Below are 13,370 nucleotides of genomic sequence, written 5' to 3'. Positions count from 1 at the left end.
ATTGAGCTCCATTCCTTAATAAAGTAACCTTCACCATCTCAACTCTGATTTTGCAACTCTGTGTTTGTGTTTGTGTGTGTGTCTATTTTGACCACAAAATGTGACCTTCCTCACCCGTAATCAATTAAATAACTTGCTTCTAAACTAGAGGCAACTCACTTAAGGTTCTGATGCTGTTAAAATGTAATTTTGCACCTCAATTGACTGATTAATTCAGGTTCCAAAATGGTATGTTTTCGTTTGATCCAATTCGTTGAAGAAATCTATTACATCCATGTTTTAGTTATTGCATTCACCACTACAGGTATGACTGAGTCTAGAACAATGTGATTAAAGTCTCTTACATCAGCTGGTTGTCAGGGTCAGGCCTAAAATGAGACTGATAATTCTCAATCCAGCTCCTACTGTGATGTGGAGATGCTGACGTTGGACTGGGGTTGGATCAGTAAGAAGTCTCTCAACACCAGGTTAAAGCCCAACAGGTTTATTTGGTAGCACGAGCTTTTGGAGCACTGCTTCTTCATCAGGTGAGTCACCTGTTGAAGGAGCAATGCTCCAAAAGCTCGTGCCACCAAATAAACCTGTTGGACTTTAACCTGGCGTTGTGAGACTTCTTACTGAACTCCTACTGCCTATAAAACAAACTTGTTCATAATTTGTGCTGGTTGACAAAATAGCAGTCTTCGTCAAAACGTAGTTTGAGAAATGAAACTTCACATATCCAAAGGGTGCTCGACTGAGGTTAAGGGACATTTAATGAGGAGTCAGAGCTTAAACTTAATACATATGTGCATCCCTGAGGAGTTCTTGATGACCTTAGGTATGTAATATAAAATTTTTAAAAATGTTGTATTCATGTTTGAGAAGGGGTGGCTACATTTCTATGCAAATACATTGCACAGGATTTACATTTTTCATCATTCTACCACATCTTCCTCCACAGTTTCCTCCAACTAGGAAGATGAGCACTTGGCTGACCTGGATGTTCTTGCATTGAAACTTGCTACATTCTCCTTCAGCCAAGAAGGTGCAAAGTTGTTGGTATATTTGTTAACATAGGAGCCCTGCAGATTTGATGGTAATTCTGTGTTTCAGGACAGACTTTGTGATAATCTCACCCTTCTCCACCCCAATTAACATTACTAAAACTAGGACAGAAAATAAGCATACTCTCCACTGTACTGCCAGCATGTGCCTACCTACCTGTTGCCTACCTGTAAATTGGAATTTTTGAACAGAATGTTGTAAGTGAAGTTGCGTGACAAGAAACTAACCATCTTCATCTTACTTAATACAGAAAGATTGAGATTTCAGGACCTCCCAAAGAGTTCTAACTCGGGAAGAGAGTTGTATGTTTGATTTTACGTTTTCCCTAGATTTTTTGGCTCGCTGAAACCGTTGACTGCAATCAATATTTGATCCTGAAGAAAATGATTGAATAACTGTCCCTCTAGACTGGGAAAATATTCTAAGCTCCACCGAGGATCAAATTTTAAAACACTATAAGGGAGCAAATGGTCGTCATCATCCTGATCTCTGGGCTGAAAATAGGAGTCAGCCAGGAACCAGACATTACATGTGATTTCCAGGGAGGTTGGCCCAGTTGCTGAGATGCCCACCTAATGCCTATTTTGGGATCCCAAATCCAAATTCTGAGAGCGCCTGCATGAACATCTGCCAGTCAGGTTTTCCAACTCAATAATAGCCTAACCTATTGCTCTTAAAGCACCATTGAAGATTATGAATGAATACATGAGTTTTCATTTTACTCTACAGTACTACTGAATATCATGGGACCACTGGACTTTCCTGGACTTCTAACCAGTGAGCTGCACTGAGATTCCCAACTGGTATTCATAACCATGGGGCCCAACTTCCCATCTACAGATGTGCCTTTCATTGACAGACTCATATCGCAAGCATATTGCCAATTTTCAGTGCAAGGCTAATATCCCCATCGCCACCACCAATGACTAAATTTACTAGATCATATGTAAAGGTAAAGTTGCCACAGTTCCAAATGACTATAGACTCCTCCCCTTTGAGTAGAGCTGATGTGATAATTTAACTTGAGGATCACCACATCTCAGGCAAAGGGCAAAGTTGAGAAAGTGGGCCAGTATGGGAATTTAACTCAGGCTGTTAGCATCACTAACCAGCTATCCAGCTAATAGAGTTAAACTGACCCCAGAGCATTTATCATCATAGAAATCATAAAAACCCTACAGTGCAGAAAGAGTTCATTTGGCCCATCGAGTCTGCACTGGCCACAATCCCACATTGGCCCTACCCCCATATCCCTACATATTTACCTGCGAATCTCTCTAACTTACACATCTCAGGACACTAAGGGGCAATTTCAGCATGGCCAATGACCCTAACCCGCACATCTTTAGATTGTGGGAGGAAACTGGAGCACCTGGAGGAAGCCCACACAGACACGAGGAGAATGTGCAAACTCCACACAGACAGTGACCCAAGCTGGGAATCAAACCCAGGTCCCTGGCGCTGTGAAGCAGCAGTGCTAACCACTGTAGTACCGTGCCACCCCTGCCCCAAATTTATATATTCTATTTGTATAAATCCATTTTCTTCTAATGTGATGCCCTGAAAGTATGCAAACAAAGTTTGACTTGAAAGCAGCTTTACAAATGGAAATACTTCAAGTATCTCTTCTCATAATGTAATAAACATGGAGCAAACTCGGATATCGTTGATTCAATGTGAGTGAGAGCATGAGAGGTTTAAAAGTTTCACAGTTTTACAGTCTTCAACTTTGACTAAATTGTTCAGTTATTCAGACAGGAGTCCCACAGTCAGAAGGCCAAATTTGCTGAGTGCTAAATACATTACCTGGATTTTTCAGTCAACAGACAAGTAATGGCAATCATCACTTCTAGCTGTCTGCAAATGTTTTGCAAGCTTTGACCAATTTATGCTATTTCGAGATCCTTCCCAGGGTAGCATCCTCTACAGGGGGCCAGTGGTTTTTATGTGTAAAGCAACTAAAAGCTTTTCTCTTCAACCACTCAGTCTGAAGAATACTTACGGAGACACACAGGCCCAGTGTTGACTGGGGCAAATGTTCTGAGCCAGAGAAGCAAGGATTCAAATGTGAATTCTAGGTTCTCCCATGTGCTGTGGAGTTTTAAATCCACTGTGGGCATAGTTGTTACTAATACAAGCTAGGTGAATCTTCTAGCCTCGTTTCAAATTCAGATGAGTTTGGTCTTTTCAATCTACGTACACATCCACATTTCTGCACCGTGATCTGTGGAGACTTTTGGCCTCTATCTGCTCTCCCTCTCCCCAGATTCTGGCAGTGTAATGATGCGAGCTTAAGGAATATCTTAGAAACCTTTCCCCTCTCAAAGCCCATCTCCATGGCAATGTGAATCACATGGCTTTATTGAGGATTATTTAACAATAACATTTTGTCAATTGAATTTTGATTCTAATATTTAAATGTTCCTGTATATTGTCTGAAGGTAATTTTTAACGGGAGTTTGGTTTTCCAATTATTATTTCAGAATTATATCCTTATTCTGCACCTGAGTTTCTCCATTATGTTTGTGTGCTCCGTGGATAACCTTATGACTCCTCTATTCAACATGTTATAGCTGTCTGTCTTTTTTACCCTATTTCTCTGTCCTGAAAAATTTGAAATTATTTCTCCATTTGTATCCGATGGGTTGTCTGCCTGTAAGCATTAACAAGAAGTCTCACAACACCAGGTTAAAGTCCAACAGGTTTATTTGGTAGTAAACGCCACTAGCTTTCGGGGTTTGCCCCTTCGTCAGGTGAGTGGAGAGTTCTGATCACAAACAGAGCATATAAAGGCACACACAGTTTACAGAATACTGACTAGAATGTGAGTCTTTACGGCTAATCAAGTCTTAAAGGTGCAGACAATGTGAGTGGAGATAGCATTAAGCATAGGTTAAAGAGATATATATTGTCTCCAGACAGGACAGTAAATGAGATGTTGCAAGCCCAGGCAAGTCATTGGGGTTACAGATAATGTGACATGAACCGAAATCCTGGTTGAGGCCATCCTCGTGTGCGGAGCTTGGCTATCAGTTTCTGCTCAGCGACTGCGTTGTTGTATGTTGTGAAGGTCACCTTGGAGAACATTTACCCAAAGATCAGAGGCCGAATGACCATGACCGCTGAAGTGTTCGCCCACAGGGAGAGAACAGTCTTGCCTGGTGATTGTCGAGCGGTGTTCATTCATCCGTTGTCGTAGTATCTGCATAGTCTCCCCAGTGTACCGTGCCTCGGGACATCCTTTCTTGCAGCGTATCAGGTAGACAATGTTGGCCGAGTTGCAAGAGTATGTGCCATGTACCTGGTGGATGGTGTTCTCACATCAGACGATGTGTATACGGAGGGATTGTCCACAGGGGATGGCTTCTTTAAAGTGTTTAAGGTGGAAGCTGGAGAAGTGGAGCTTCGTGAGGTTATCTGTGGGCTTCCCAGTCTGATGGTGGGATGGAACTTGTTGATGTCATCATATCGTTGTTCCAGTAATTGTTCACCATGAGTCCAAAGGAAGAAAATGTCATTGATGTATCTAGCATATAGCATCAGTTGAAGGTCCTGTGTAGTGAAAAAGTCTTTTTCGAGCCTGTGCACGAAGATGTTGGCATATTGAGGTGCGAATTTGGTCCCCATGGCTGTTCCGTGTGTCTGGATGAAGAACTGGTTGTTGGAGGTGAAGACGTTGTGGTCCAGGATGAGGCGGATGAGTTGTAAAATTGCATCTGGAAACTGGCAGTTGTCAGCGTTGAGCGCTGAGGCAGTTGCAGCAATGCCATTGTCATGGGGATGCTGGTGTAGAGCACCGAGACATTATTCACTTCATCCTGGACCACAATGTCCTCACCTTCAACCAGTTCTTCATCCAGACACATGGAACAGCCATCGGGACCAAATTCACACCTCAACATGCCAACATCTTCATGCACAGGCTTGAACAAGACGTCTTCATCGCACAGGGCCTTCAACCAATGCTATACACTAGATACATCGATGACATTTTCTTCGTTTGGACTCATGGTGAACTATCACTGAAACAACTATATGATGATATCAACAAGTTCCATCCCACCATCAGACTCACCATGGACTATTCTCCAGGATTGGTTGAATTCTTGGACACATACATGTCCGCTATGGATGGTCACCTCAGCACCTCACTGTACCACAAGCCCACGGATAACCTCACGATGCTCCACTTCTCCAGCTTCCACCTTGAACACGTTAAAGACGCCATCCCCTATGGACGAGCCCTCCGTATACACAGGATCTGCTCAGATGAGGAGGATCACAACAGACACCTCCGGCTGTGAAAGATGCCCTCATAAGAACAGGATATGGTGCTCGACTCATCGATCAACAGTTCCAACGTGCCACAGCGAAAAACCGCACCAACCTCCTCAGAAGACAAACACAGGACATGGTGGACAGAATACCCTTCATTGTCCAGTACTTCCCCAGAGCGGAGAAGCTACAACATCTTCTCCAGAGTCTTCAATATGTCATTGATGAAGACAAACATCTTGCCAAGGCCATCCCCACGCCCTCACTTCTTGCCTTCAAACAACTGCAGAACCTCAAACAGACCATTGTCCACAGCAAACTACTCAGCCTTCAGGGGAACAGTGACCACGACACCACACAACACTGCCACAGCAACCTCTGCAAGACATGCTGGATCATCGACATGGATGCCATCATCTCACGTGAGAAGACCAGGTACATGGTACATACTCTTGCAACTTGGCCAATATCGTCTACCTGCTGCTGCAGGAAAGGATGTCCCGAGGCATGGTACACTGGGGAGACCATGCAGATGCTACAACAACGGATGAATGAACACCGCTCGACAATCACCAGGCAAAGAGTGTTTCCTTCCTGTTGGTGAACACTTAAGCGGTCATGGGTATTAGGCCTCTGATCTTCAGGTAAACGTTCTCCTTGGCAGCCTTCACAACATACATTAGCGCAGAGTCGCTGAGCAGAAACTGATAGCCAAGTTCCGCACACATGAGGATGGCCTCAACCAGGATCTTGGGTTCATGTCACACTATCTGTAGCCCCCATGACTTGCCTGGGCTTGCAACATCTCATTTACTGTCCTGACTGGAGACAATATACACCTCTTTAACCTATGCTTAATGCTATCTCCGCTCACGTCTGCACCTTTAAGACTTGATTAGCTGTAAAGACTTGCATTCTAATCAGTATTCTGTAAACTGTGTGTGCCTTCACATGCTCTGTTTGTGATCCGAACTCTCCACTCACCTGACGAAGGGGCAAACCCTGAAAGCTAGTGGCGTTTACTACCAAATAAACCTGTTGGACTTTAACCTGGTGTTGTGAGACTTCTTATTGCGTTTACCCCAGTCGAACGCCAGCATCTCCACATCATGTAAATGTTAGCTACAGACTGCTGCTGCCTCAGTGGTAAGCTGTGCTGTTTAGCTATTCAGTCTATTACTTGCTCAAGTATTCAGGCAGTGAATACTTTGTTAATCATGCACTATATTTGCTTGCATTCACTGGGTGGGTTCTTGATACCATGTTATCAGTGTATGCCTTCGATTAACTTGCCCTCCATTGAGAGCTTGCGATTTACTTTTAGGTCTCTGCTCTTGCATCCAAATTTCACTACTGGCAGACATCGTACTGGCTAGGATTTTACGCACTCGCTCGTCTCAAAACTGTAAAATCCCGCCATAGGTCAACAGACGTTTCTATTGTCCGCCCCTCACCCACTCCAATTCCTTGGTGAGCAGGCAGTAAAATTCCAGTGAGTATTTCAACACAGTCAAATTTCCAAATTGTTTCAGTTATGAAGCTGAAATAATTGTGTATTTGATGGTGAGCCCACTACTGCCTGTTGTGACTCGTATAAGACTTTTGCAAAGGAGAGTTTTTTTTAAAGAGTGGCCATTGTATGATTCGAGTGAAAACAGAAAATGATGGAAATTTTCAGCAGTCCTGGCAACATCTGTGGACACAGTAAGAAGTCTCACAATACCAAGTTAAAGTTTTTACAATGAAACTTTAACCTAGTGTTGTGAGACTTCTTATTGTGTTTACCCCAATCCAATGCCAGCATCTCCTCAACATCTGTGGAGACAGAAAGAGAGAGTTAACATTTTGGGCCGACAACCTTTCACAGTGCCGAGTTAACACTCCCTCTTTCTCTCTGTCCGTGGATTTGGCCGTCTGATATTGGAGGTTCTGACTAAACTTTGCATTGGAGGTGAAATATTTAAGACATTCTTTGTTGGCATTTCTCCAAAATAGTTTGCTTCAAAAACTTAATTATGCCAAAGCATATTGTGTTGCAATCTGTATGGCAGTGCAAATTAATAGAGCCCAATTTTCAGAAGGAATGTTACATTATGAAATAAATGTATACGTGTATTTACCTTTACTGCAGCCATGGTCAATGACCTGATTATGTAGTTTATGTAAGTTGAGTATCATTACCGGAATGGTGCACCTTAAATGTGTTCCACAATGCATGGTGTATATGAAATTTCACTGAAAAATCACAGGTTTTTTTTTAAGTTGCAGTAACAATGTGACTAATTGGCATTGTACAGTAGAACATTTCTCAAATGCTGGAATTTCCCATTGTTTATAAGAAATACTTAAAGCACTGCATAGTATTAGTGATAGCAACAACTTGTTTATGTAATGTCTTTAATGTAATAAAATGTCCCAAGACATTTTCAATGAGCATTGTACAGCAAACTTTGCCACCAAACCCAAAAAATGATGTTTCTAGGATGGTTGACCAAAGGCTTGGTTAAAGAAGAGGGTTTTAAGCAGCCTCATGTCAGAGAAAAGAGAGGTGGAAAGTCCTAGAGCCGGAATTCCAGGGCTTATGCCTTTGGAAACCAGGGTAGAGTAATTAAAACCTGGCCTACACGAGGAAGAATGTGGGGCTGGAGGAAATTGGAGATGAAAAAAGGAAAAGCCACAAAGCAATTTGAAAGCAAACAAGCATTTTAAAATCTAGCTATAGTTTAACAAGGTGTTGGTGTTGGCCAGTCAGCACGTAGGTGATGGGTAAATCAGATTTGGTGCAAGTTAGGACAAGGACTTTGTTTTGGATGATCTCAAGTTTACAGAGAGTAGAATGTGGGATATCAGCCAAGAACATGATGGGATAGTTAGGCCTAGAGGTTACAGAGGCAGGAATGAGGGTTTCAGTAGCAAATGAGCCGAGGCTGGGGCAGAGGCAGATAATGTTCTTAGTAATTCTACGGGTATGTGACTGCAAGATCACCTCCACATCATCAGTGATACTAAGATTGGAAACGGGTTGATTCAACCTAAAACAGCTCCTAGAGAGCGGGATGAAGTTGATGGAGGAATGGTTAGGGAACAGAGTTGGTTACACTCAAGACAGTAACTTTGGTTTGGTTCTTTCAATGTTTGAGTACTGGATGTCAAGTGAGCAACCAGATAATTTAGCAACAGTTGAGGATCAAGAGAGGTAGGGGTGCGATAGAGCTGGGTGTGTGCATGTGGCGGAAATATCTAATTGAGAAATAGGAGGAGGCCAAGGACAGATCCTTGGGGGAGACTAGAGGTAATGATGATCTGACAGTAATTGCTGTGCTTTGCTATGATTGGATAGATACAAACAGAGTCAGGTAATAGCAGTGCCAATCACTGTACAAAAAAGGAAAACGTCAGATAGTGAACCATGTCAAAGACTAGAGGACAAGGAGGGGGATAATTTACCATTGTTCCATGCACACAGGATGTCATTTGTGTAAAATAACAAAACTGAGAGAATTTTTAAAAAAGTTTTGAATTTTTCAAAAACTCTTAAAAATAGTTTGAACTTCACTCATAGTTTACATAATTTGGTTCTCAATTATATTGTGTCTTTGTACATTTTTCCAATTTTCTCCCATTTTTTCCTCTCGTATAGGCATTTGTAGTTCATGGGTGCCAGTAAATTGTCTTTGTCCTTCTGATCTACGTGCATGATCGCCCCAAAATAGCGAATGTGGGTTATTTGCCAATGGAGATGGACAACAAACAAACAAAACCTATCGGGTGTGCACTTCCTATAAGTGTAACGTTTGCTGCCTGTCACTCAACAGTTCAAAATAAAACCGTAGCAAATCAAAAATGATGAGAAAGGGAACTTAAGAATTGTATGGGAAGCAGCTCAAAAACTACAATGCAAAAGTACTGACTTATAAAAACTGAATCTTAAATGAGAAAGACAAGGAAATGAAGCAAAAAGGGAAGTTGATCCATTCTCTGAAATAAACATTTAAACTGCTTTTGCCCATTATTTTTCCTCAATAACTAACTTTTCTATTGTCCAATAAAAATTGTACAGATTTTAAAATAACCTTGAACTTCCACCTAACCTTTTATCTCATGCTTTCTGTTATTTTAACCGATGCTTTTTACTTCAGGTATCTTCTACTTCAAGCTTGCAGCCACTGCCCATGACTTGCTCTTTGCTTCAGGTCATAAATGCTGAGAACATCATTTCTCAGTTTCATAATGATTTTGAAAATTAAAGAGAATTTGGTAATTGTGCAGTGTAGTGATACAGGTGATGGTAAGCAGAGTGTGAAGGGAAGGGACAGGTTGTACAAACGAATACACTAGAGGAGATGCAAGTTGAGACAATATAAAGGTAAATTGAAATGGTTAAAGAGAAGCTGACTGGGACAGGAAAGGTTAGAGAATTTAACAGCCTTACTCCTTCAGATTGTAAGGTCCATGCAGGGAGTAATAGTAAAAAAATGTAGTTGCTTTATCTGAATGTGCACAAAATGTAATTAGATAGATAAGCTAGTAGCACAAATAGAGATGAATGGCATAGATCTAATCGCTATTACCGTGACATGGGGCTGAATCCAGTGCTCCTCCACTGCGGGATTGAAGGCAGGTGGGCACTAAAATCTGTGATGTTCTGTCCACTTAACCTGCCTCTCGCCTACCCTAATGTGTATGAAATTTTACAGAGGATGATGGAGGCGTTATGGTGGCCTATTGAGGTCCTTACATGGCAAATTAGAAGTCCATTAAGTGTCTCATCCTGCTGTTTTGTATGTGGTGGGGGAGACTTATGATATATAAGAAAGTTAAGCTGTGCGAGCTCGTGTTGGACAAGGTGGGAGAGGGACCTCCTTTGCAGGCCCCCTGTGTTGGGTATACACATGTCATCTCTAAATATTCCAAGATACATAATGTTTCAAAAAGAGAGGCTGAACAAAAAAGGAGGAGGGGCAGGCCTCAATAAAAGATGACATAAGGACATTGGTGTAAAAGGATCTTGATGCAGAAATGAGAAGATATAATCAACATGCACAGAGATTAGGAATAGCAAGGGTCAGAAGATGCCGGAGTGAGTCGTTATACTGTTGGACAGAGTAATAAACAAGTTATTGGCACTTGTAACAAAGTTCATGAAAGAGTTGTTTGGGGGTGTGGTCTTTAATCTTCATTATCAACTGGAACAATCAAATTGTCAAATATGGTCCGAAAAATGAGCTTGTAGAATACTTTAAGTTTCCTTGGAGCAGTACATTGTAGAAACCAATTAGGGATAAAGCTATTTTAGAACCGGGATTGTTAAACGAGGCATGGTTAATTAGTAATGTCACAGTTAAAGAACTGCTGGGAAATAATGGTCATAGGGCCACCAAAAAGTTGATGAAAAAGGGAACAAACAGAAAATGATAGTAAAATAGCAAGGAATATAGAAACGGATTGTAAGAGATTTTGCAATAAACAGAGTAGCTAAAGTAAATGTCAGTCCCTTAGAAGCAACAGCAGAAAAAGTTATCATAGGGAATGAGGAAACGGCAGTGATGCTAAATAAAGATTTCTGACTGTCTTCACAGTAAAAAAACACAAGTTACATATGAGAAATTGAGGGTAACCAAGGGACTAATAAGTGCAAGAAAATTAACAACATCAGAGAAACTCAAACTAAAATTCGATAAGTCCCTAAGACCTTATATCCTAGCATTCTAAGAACAATAGCTGCAAATATGGTAGAGTGCTGGATATGATTTTATGGAATTAAGTCTAATATGACCATGAACCCATTGTCAATTGTTGTAAAAGCCCATCAGATTCATTTAATGTCCTTTTAAGTGAGGAAAGCTGCCATTCCTATTTGGTCAGAATATTTTTGAAAAGGCAAAGTTTGAAAGTTTTGAATGTTGATATTCAGAGAGACGAGACAGAAGCCGGAATTTTACCGTGGGATTCAGAGTGGATGAGGGGCGGACCATGGAAAGATCTGTTTACCTCGGGGGTGGGGTGGGGTGGTGGTATTGTTTCAGGACGAGCGAGGCCGTAAAATCCCAGCCAAAAAGTAAGCAAGCATGTTTAATAGACAATTAAGAAAGCAAATGGCATATTGGCCTTTCTTGCAAGAGAATTGGCATATAATGTGGTAACATAAGATCACAATAATGGTGGCCAAATTCATTGTTTAAAAGAAGGATGATCTTTATATACTATAACTAAGTTTAACAGTAACTCAGCAGAATGGCAATAACTATCAAAACAGGAACACTTAGGAAAACAGGGCTTGCTTACATGTCACCCTCCTGCAGACTGAAAAGCCTGCCCAAAGGCCACGCGTGCTCAAAGCGCTCAACAAATGCCAGTAAGACAGTTCCATGGGCTTATAAGAACACTTCTCAAAGTGACATTCTGTAACATGTAAGAATAAAGTCATCTTACTATAATTGTACAGGGCTTTGGTGAGGCAACACCTGGAATACTGTCTGCAGTTTTGGCCTTCATATTCAAGGATGAATGCACTTACATTGGAGACAATGCTGCAAAGATTCACTAGACTGGTCCCTGGGATGAGAGGGTTGTCTACAATAGGAGGCTAAGTAAAGTGAATCTCAGTACTCTGGAGTTTAGAAGAATGAGGGGTGATCGCATTGAAACACTTAAGATTGTGAAGGGGCTTTGCGGGGTAAATAATGAGAGGCTGTTTCCTTTGGTTGGGGAATCTAGCATAAGGAACACAGTTTCAGGATTATTGTTGTTCTGAGTGCATCATCATTGAATATACTTGAGGCTAGGATAGATAGAGTTTTGGTCTTTTAAGGAATCATGGGATATAAGGAGTAGGTGGGAAAGTAAAATATTGAATGGCAGAGAAGGCTTGATGTAGCTGCTATTTCTTATGATCTCTTTTGCACTTCAGTGAAATGGGTGAAGAAAATTGTAAAGCTCATTCCCTCACTTGTCTCAGTTCTGGGCAACAGCAGCACATTGCACTTGTTAAAGGCGTGAGTGCCTCAAACTTTGATCATGTAACAATGAATATGATGCCTGCAGAGGCACTGGAGTAATTCCTGAGATGGAAGATAGGGCAATGGATGGAAGCGGTTAGGAGAGGGTGGGGAGTAGGCTGAGTTGCAGCAGAGCAGCAGCTGATACTAGTCATTGAGACTGCTACTGAACCATTTAGGAGTCCTCTTATAGTGAAGTTAGCTGAGTTCAGATCAAGCCAGTTTGGGGAATACTTCCTCCAATTGCTGCTGAACCATTTATTAACACATTTAAGTGGCTTACAGGTTGGGTGCCTGTTTTAGGTCTCTGTCTGGGAAGTCTAAATAAAAGGCATTACAAATTTAGGAGTGGAGCCAACATTTGCAATGTTTATATTTTACCCTTGTAGTTTACATCATTTATATCTCCATGGATTGGATGCTTTGTACAATGTATACCAATTTTTGCCCCATGCACTTTCAAGTTTTCTCTTTCTTGCCATTTCTTGTAATGCAGACTTCTAACACTTGGATTAGCTGCGGGTGTCTTCATTGCATTGGCTTCACCAATTGAATGTCTCACTTGTCTCTCAGCAATCAGAGTTGCAAACATTATTCGAGATGGAGTCTGACCAGAAAACTTCAGTTTGATTTGTTTTGATCGTGGAGTTCGTTGTATTGACTTTATTGATTGCTGCTCCACATTGGTTGAATGTATTGTAATATGCTTTTAAGGATAGCATAATGTCAATGGGAAGGAAGTGTGTCATGCAATCCAGTTTTGGTTTCACTTTTGCCTTTGAGCATTGCACACATGCTGCTCTGTTGCTGATGTCAGATGTTCTCATGTGCTCAGTCTCAATAAATGAATCCAGCATGTTTGCACAATCCCTTATGAGTGATGGATGTTTTTCTATCATTACAACATGATGACATGGTGCTCAGCAGTGGTCAAACAGCATGGCAGCAAGATTACATTCAAATCTAACTTAGTTAATGGCCTTTGATAGTGCTATATGTCATAAGATAATCCTCAATATAGTAGTCTGATCAAAATATAGTCACAGCATT

General features: G+C 41.4%; 1 protein-coding gene across 2 annotated transcripts in view; it reads left to right on the top strand.

Moving 5' to 3' along the window:
• Positions 1–13,370, top strand: part of LOC145342982 (sodium/potassium/calcium exchanger 2-like) — a 274,412-nt gene that overhangs the window by 188,241 nt on the left and 72,801 nt on the right. The gene's annotated exons all lie outside the window — the stretch shown is intronic.

This window comes from Carcharhinus amblyrhynchos, chromosome 5 (genome assembly GCF_965287045.1).
Source record: "Carcharhinus amblyrhynchos chromosome 5, sCarAmb.v2.hapA, whole genome shotgun sequence".
Classification (NCBI taxonomy): Eukaryota; Metazoa; Chordata; class Chondrichthyes; order Carcharhiniformes; family Carcharhinidae; genus Carcharhinus; species Carcharhinus amblyrhynchos.
This window is presented reverse-complemented; position numbering and strand designations above follow the sequence as displayed.